Source organism: Charadrius vociferus, unplaced genomic scaffold (assembly GCF_000708025.1).
Source record: "Charadrius vociferus isolate BGI_N301 unplaced genomic scaffold, ASM70802v2 scaffold549, whole genome shotgun sequence".
NCBI classification, from domain to species: domain Eukaryota; kingdom Metazoa; phylum Chordata; class Aves; order Charadriiformes; family Charadriidae; genus Charadrius; species Charadrius vociferus.
The window spans coordinates 5,757,295-5,764,664 of record NW_009650103.1 but is presented as its reverse complement, the minus strand read 5'-3'; the positions used below and the strand labels follow the sequence as shown (position 1 = coordinate 5,764,664).

The window sequence follows — 7,370 nt, the reverse complement described above, 5'->3', positions numbered from 1 at the left end:
CGGGAGCAGCGGTGCGGGGCCGAGGCGGCGCCGAGCGGGTAAGCGCGGGCGGCGGCGGAGGGGTCACGGCGCGGGGAGGGAGAGCCGTCTGCCGTTATCGGCAAGAACACGGCCTCCTTCTTTTATCGTCTTTAATTCCGCATGGAACTTGGCGCTTCACGCGTCCTCAAACGCGCCCAGAACGCACGCGCCTTTCCAGGACACGCTCATTTCTGTGGTAACTTTTCCAAGGGAAGACCTGTATTAAAAATTACGAAATGTCCATTTAGCCTTTCTTCCAGTCGTGTTTGATCAAGGAGATGAAAAGTTCCTGGAACTTTAGTAGAGTCTATACAATAAATATTTGAAAGACGTTGCAGAAATTTCATTTAAAAAAGAACCTAGCGTTTATGAGTACCTTTGTGTAAGCACTAAATATTTGCTATATGATCTCTCTTTTTTGTGGGCAAAATGAGTCACATTTATTAAACTGTCAATCTGTTTAAGGGCTATTGTGTACGATGTGCACGCTCACATATAAGCAGGCACAGTATGAGCACTTTTTGGTAGTGATTGGATTAAGTGAAAATAAGGTGAGGCCGCTGTTAAGGGAAGTAACAACAAAAGCAGTGCTCTCTTTCAGTAATTACATTCCATATCTATGACAGAACTTCAGTAAAGCACAAAGAACAATCCACAAACAACATGACTAAAATTCTTGGTAATCCAGAAGGAAAATTTGTACTTCTTGTAACTAAAAAAGCTATCTTTTGCCAAAACTTGGAAAAAAGTTACATGGCAGCAAAAGATACATAATCTTTTGAAGTTTTTTGCAACACTTGATAGTATTTAAAAACAAAAGTTCTCCAAGAGCTAATTAAGATACTTTCATTCTTAAGAATCTCTTTAGTCATCCATTCCCCTCAGTGAAAAAAGTATTTCCTTTTAAGAAAAATGAACCAGTGCTTGAACCAAAATTTCACCACAATTTTAAGTGGACAGAAAAGCTGAGTATAGAATGCATTATAATAGAAGTAACTAAAGCAATTAATTGGTTTCTGTCAGTGAGGAACTGCGTACAATGGAATCAAGTAACTAGTGGCAAAAAAACAAAAATCATTCCCCCCATAAGTCTGGAGTTAAATTTTGCAACTTAGTTTTACATCATGTTTCCATAACTGAAACTACATGCTATTATGTGTCTGCCCTTCCCTATCCCCTATTACATTTACTTTAAAACTTCAAACAAAACTTTAAAGCTTTTCCTAATACATGTGGCATGCATACTACTGTGCTGTATTTTCACTGTGAATTGCTGTTTCCTTTTACAGAACTGAAAAAAAAAAAAAAAAGTCAGCGTTCAGTTTTTTTCACAGCAGTACTCAATCTAAAAAAAAAAATAAAAATAATCAAACTACATGAGTTAATTCTAAAAGAAAACCTGTACCAGTGGAAATCCCTCTCCTTAGAAAAGAGCAAAAATTAAAAAATCACATTCAATATGAAGACCACCTGAAAATTTGAGAGGATGGATTAATACAATTCCATGCAAGAGAATGTTTGGGAGAAGGAGTAAGAACAGAGCATGAACTCTGAGAAAAGGGGTAGGGAACAAGAAAGAAAGCAGCTTCAGAAAATTCATGCTTATCTCTTCTTATCACAATGGTCTTGTGAAATCCAGATCATATTACTGGCCTGGTGCCTGGGACAGGCCAGCTAACTTTAAGTCCACAAACACTGACTATCAAAGGACTCTGCAGAAGCAAAAACTAATGTTTGTTAACAAAAAAAAAACAAAACCAAAACCAAACCCTCTGATCTTTTTATAGTAGGATCTTAAATTTCTGACACCCTTGCTCCATTTGCTTTTACAAACCAATTACAATGTAAAACTGCACTACTCTAAAACCTCCTTTTAATTAGACCTAAGTATCTAAGAAACAGTGAAGATTTGTTGCTAGTATCTCATGTTTCTTCTTTAGAATGAACAATTATCAAACTATGTGTGAATTCACGACCAAATAAAATAGTTTATCTTTTCAAGAATAAATGCTGTAAGAGCTAACACTATGCCTTTTGTGAATGTGCCTTCATTTATATGTCTAAATGCTTGAGGAATCTGCACAAAAGATGCCATAGCATGTAAGGTATGTAGGAAAAGCCAGCCATCAAATGACTACCAGCCTCATTATATTAAATATGACCAGCACACAAGAACTGATTAACCCACAGAACTGGATTTTGTAACAGAGTGATTTAGCATAGCAAACCAAATTCATCTGTATGTAGGTATCACTGCTACTTTCTTCTTCTAAGCCAAACAACCGTACAGGGAAATGTCAGAAAATATCAGCATTGTGCAAAAAGTACCTATCTCATTCTTCTTATATATGGATTTTTTCATCTATCTGGGTATTTCTAAAAGTCTCTGAAGCATCAGTTTAATTATGGTGCATTCAATTCTGGCATGTTAGACCTGCACACACTCTAACGATTCAGCCTCTAGACTATAAGCCCTTAAGTCAGAACTTGAGTCAGCTCCTCAAACTAAACTGGTAGTGTGTTTTTCTTAATTAGATTATCTTTGCAATAAATTCAACTATGCTGCAATTCAAATAGTTACTGAAGTCCCCAGAAATCCCTTTGTGTAACATCTTCGTTTTAGCACAGAAAATTGCCTTCTCTGTAAAGCGGTGTCCAAGGTGAGACACAGTGTCACCTATCACTTGTACAAAACCTGCGTTTCGATAGCTCCGTGCATCACACTTTCACACCTACAGTCCTCTGGCTTCACAACAGTTTTCGAGATACAGAAAAACAAGAGCACCAGCAAGAAGCAACTCTACTGCTTTTACCTACTAGGTTCTTTTATGTTCCTTATCTTTAGGAATAACCCATACCAATGCAATTTAAGATACAAAATTTATATTCTGGTAATATAATATTGCCTGGAAATCCAGGCAATAATTTTCCACATTTATCTTAGTTACGGTTTTCCACACAAGACTCACACAGATCATTATTTTGCTTTTGTATTTCTCCAAAATACTATAGTACAGGTGATATCTTCCTTAAAATTTCAAAACGTCTCCTCCTTGAACTGACTTGTAATCCAAAGTAAAGCACAATGAAGTTCAGTGCTCAGCCACCATCCAGTGGCCATCCTGTGGTCTCAGCTCTTTTTTTGCAGAACACTGAAAAGCATAGGTGTAAAAAGAACATAGTATAAACTCCTGAAGACAAGATGCCAGTGTCCCAATGGCTGAAAGACTCAACATGGTGAAACCACTTTAGATCTTGGCGCAACAGTGTTGACAGTATATCAACCTAAGGCTTCCAGACACCTTTCTTTCCAGAGTAATACTGCAAATGTCTCTTTTAAATGTCATCCAACAAAAACCAGTCATAGCATTGAAAGGCTACTGGTAGCATTTTCAAATAAGCTTAATGATGCTTTACTATGTTATTACAAGTTGTATTTTTCACCTGATGGAAACATACCTTTGTTCTCTTTTGTACACAAAAATCCTAAGGACAGGTAAAATATTTCATAAAACCTGAAAGAGATAGTTAACCAGTCTATTTTGGAAGAATGAGATCCTCTGAAGCACGGCATCAGAAACAACAAACAATGAAAAGAGGTATACATGTTGGAATATCCACAATGAAATGCGTATTTTGTTGTAAGTAGCTTAAAAAAGAAAAGGCCATAGTGCTGACATTGATACCCTTTAATGCTTCCTCTTAAGGTAAGCCGATTAAAAAAAAGTGAACATTTGCCAAACAGCAATACTTTGCACATAGAAATATGTTTACCTTTATCATTTCAGGATCATGACAGTGATTACACTATAGAATATTAAACACTTGTATAATTTTAGACAGTAAAATTCTAAAATCTTGTTGAAATATCACGTATAAATTTCAAGATATTTGTAACAATCAAAAAGTAATATGATTTGATTAACCAAAAGTCCCATATAAGCATGGCAGAGTAGAGGACAGAAAAATATTTCAAAGCAAAGCCAAAGAAAGATTTTTATTTACTTTTTCCCTTTAAGGGACAGGAAAAAACAATCAAATGCTGAAACATCTGAGAGCCCTTTCAGAAAGTTTATTTCCTCTTTTTTTCCACCAGATCATGGGAACATCCTCAGTTGGGCAAACAATGAATGAGCAAACAAACCAACTTATTATTACCTATTTCCAGTTATATACATAGATAGGCCAACAGTTGGTTTCCAAACTGAAATTTTAACCAAAGTGCCTATGCTGGCCAAGAGCATGAAAAATAATTATAACCCACACAACAATGCCGCCAAAAGTTTTCATACAGATGCAGTTATACTGGCAAAAGACAAACAGAAAAAAATTATTTTGCCTGAATAAAGTAATATACACACTGCCAAGTAGGGTAAACATACATAAAATTGGTTTTAGGTGCATCTGCACTAGGGCAAATTTGTCCCAACTCCCATCAAAAGTGGTTTTATGAGTACACAAGTCTTGAACAGCCAGACTCTAGAAATGAAATTACTTCAAATTTCCATACATTTTCTAAGTAAAAGTTCTATTTGATTTTTAATCAAAATGACACATATCCTTCTTTTTAAGTGTGCTGCTTTCACTTCTCCCATTTTTTGTTTGTATGCTTGTTTGTTGAAGTTTTGTCCGTGGATGATGATGAGACAGACATCCCGCATTTCCAGTAATTAAGAGAAATTGCACCAAAGCGGCAAGCATGCTTTTATATAATGCAGTTTTGCGCAATGGCAAAGTTGAAAAGTCTACAGCTATCAACGTGGAATTTTGCACTGGTGCCAAATATGGCCCCAGTAATACAGTTCCCTCCCATTGCGCTGCAGAAGAGCTACTGGGAGAGAGGAAGAGGGGGGCTGAGCCACCGAAACAGGAAGAACTGAGCGATCAGCAAGCAACAGCACTAATTAAGTACAAAGAGTATGAGCAATTATTTGGCAAAAGTGCAACAGAAGAAAACTGAAAGCTAGTGTGCTAGACATCAAATAAATAAGATCTTCCTTTCTCATGGGAAGGAATTCTGATGTCCTAAGAATCTGAAGTTCTCCTACTGAAAAAGGAGAGGAAGATACTGAAAAGCATTAAATCCTTCCTTAAAATTGTTTCTCTGGCTTCCCTCCCCACTTCCCACAGCAAGCTTTTTACTCCCTGAAAGATTAATTATTGAGAGTTGTTCAAACAAGTGTGTTGGTTGTGAACTTCATTTGAATCCAGCTGCAGAAAAGAAGAAATGCCATTTATGTTATGCAGTCCATTGCAATATGCAACAAATAGGCCTCATTCTGAACTCATTTTTTTTAACTAAACAAGTACAGACAATAAAAGACTTAAGAGATCACTTTGTTCACAGACTCTCCAGGGAGATGGACATCTGAAGACAGTATGGTTCTTGTTTCTATTTGTACAGGAGCATTCTCCAACCAACATACTTTTCCTTCCAATGTTTTTTCTTATAGGATGAACATCTTAGAAAAGGTGACATGCAGGCAAGGTCATGAAAGAGAAGCATTTCAGCATGGCCTAATCATGCTGATGTCATTCACTGATGGCTGACCTTCTGCAAACTGTGGTCAAACCCTGGAACGGGCTTCCTAGAGAGGTGGTTGATGCCCCACGCCTGTCCGTGTTTGAGGCATTTGGACCATGCTTTAACTTTTGGTCAGCCCTGAAGCGGTCAGGCAGTCAGACTAGATGGTCATTGTAGGTCCTTTCCAACTGAAATACTCTATTCTATTGTATTTTGAAAGATGTTTGAACGGATATGTTAAGATGAGGCTGATGAATCTTGTTCCATTTTTTTCTTAAGCAGTTCTTAGAAAAACGGAGAAAACAATCGAACTGTTGTATGTTGGTCTGTATTTCTTCAGCCTGGAAAAGATTGCGCTCCCCAAATCCTGTGCTCAATTAAAGACGTGAGATGCTGTAACAAAGATACAGGTGAACTCTGAGGAAAAAATTAGTTTCTTCGCAGTGATCACAATAATTACAGATTTTTATTTTTTTTTTGGGGGGGGGCGAGGAGTATTTCAATTCAAACAGTGAAATAAACCCCATTTTACACCTATATACGAGAGACATTTGCAAAAACAGTCCATCTGCGCAGAAATATGAGGCCTGGAAAGCTGCCAGGGTTTCCAAGTGTGACCTGCTGTGCAAATGCTGATTATGCAAGTTAAAGCTGTCTGGGGTGAATTTATGTTCCCTGTTTTCCAGGGCTCCAAATGACATTCCTTTACTTACAGAAACCACGTCAAACTCCAAACTTCTATCTGACAAGTTTTCAAGATTCTTGGAAAGTTGAGTAAAGCACAATTCCTTTCCATTTGCAAAATGAAAATGAGCTTATTCCAAATAAGAAACTGAGACAAAAATGTATATCCAAAAACTTTAAGAAGGATCAAGTCTTGGTCACTTTTGTTTGAACTATTTGCAGAAGCATTTACAGAAACTTCTATGGTTTATTTCAAAACAACAAAAAAATGGGAATGACTGACAACCGTATCTCTTCTCAGTATGAATGATTATGTAAGCGTGCATACCCATCATTATCTTGAACCTCTAAAAAAAATTTCTTAAAGGTCAGCAGCTGCCTAGAATCATCGAACAATTCAGATTGCATGGGACCTCACCTTCGTCTTACAAAGCAAGGCTAACTTCAACATCAGATTAGGCTGCTCGTAGCCTTGCCTAAATCAAAACTTTATGTATTTCCAGGAATGGAAATTCTCCCACCTGTGTGGGTGACTGCTTCAGTCCTTGGTCACCCTCATTGTGAAATTCTTTTTTTCTAAAACCCAAAATGAATTTTTCCTGAGGCAATTGGTATCCATTGAGCACTGTACTTTCACTGTGTACTTCCAAAAAGAATCCATCTTCTCTACAAACACCCATTAAGTAGTTGAAGGCAGCAGTAAGATGTCTCCTTCACCTTCTCTTCTGGAGGCTAAACAAACCTCCCTCTTTCTGCTGCTCCTCATACATCACGTCTGCCAGCCTCTAGCTATCCATGTGAGCTGTGCTCAGCTGGACTCATTCCAGTTTCTCACAGCTGTTACTATCATCATTTCTTGTCATTGAAAAAATTTCAACATACTAAAGGTGACCAAGCAGTAAGGTGACAGTTATTTAAACACTGAATGGTTATTCTGTGTGAAATGTTTTACAAGCAAAGAAAAATACGATGGTAACACCACCTTGGTTTTAAAAAGTATCAAGCAGGCTTTATGCGCTGAAAAAGCTCTGTACTGCATTTTTTCCTGCCATTTTATTAATAAAACAAGGTTTTCTTAATACACAACTATTAAAATTCAACAACAAATAGCTGTTATGAAATACACAACATCAAAGTGCTG

The 7,370-nt window shown here is 37.2% G+C and overlaps 1 protein-coding gene across 3 annotated transcripts in view; it reads right to left on the bottom strand.

The window, feature by feature from the left end:
- Positions 1–7,370, bottom strand: part of RALGPS1 (Ral GEF with PH domain and SH3 binding motif 1) — a 97,409-nt gene that overhangs the window by 51,260 nt on the left and 38,779 nt on the right. The window lies entirely within an intron of this gene.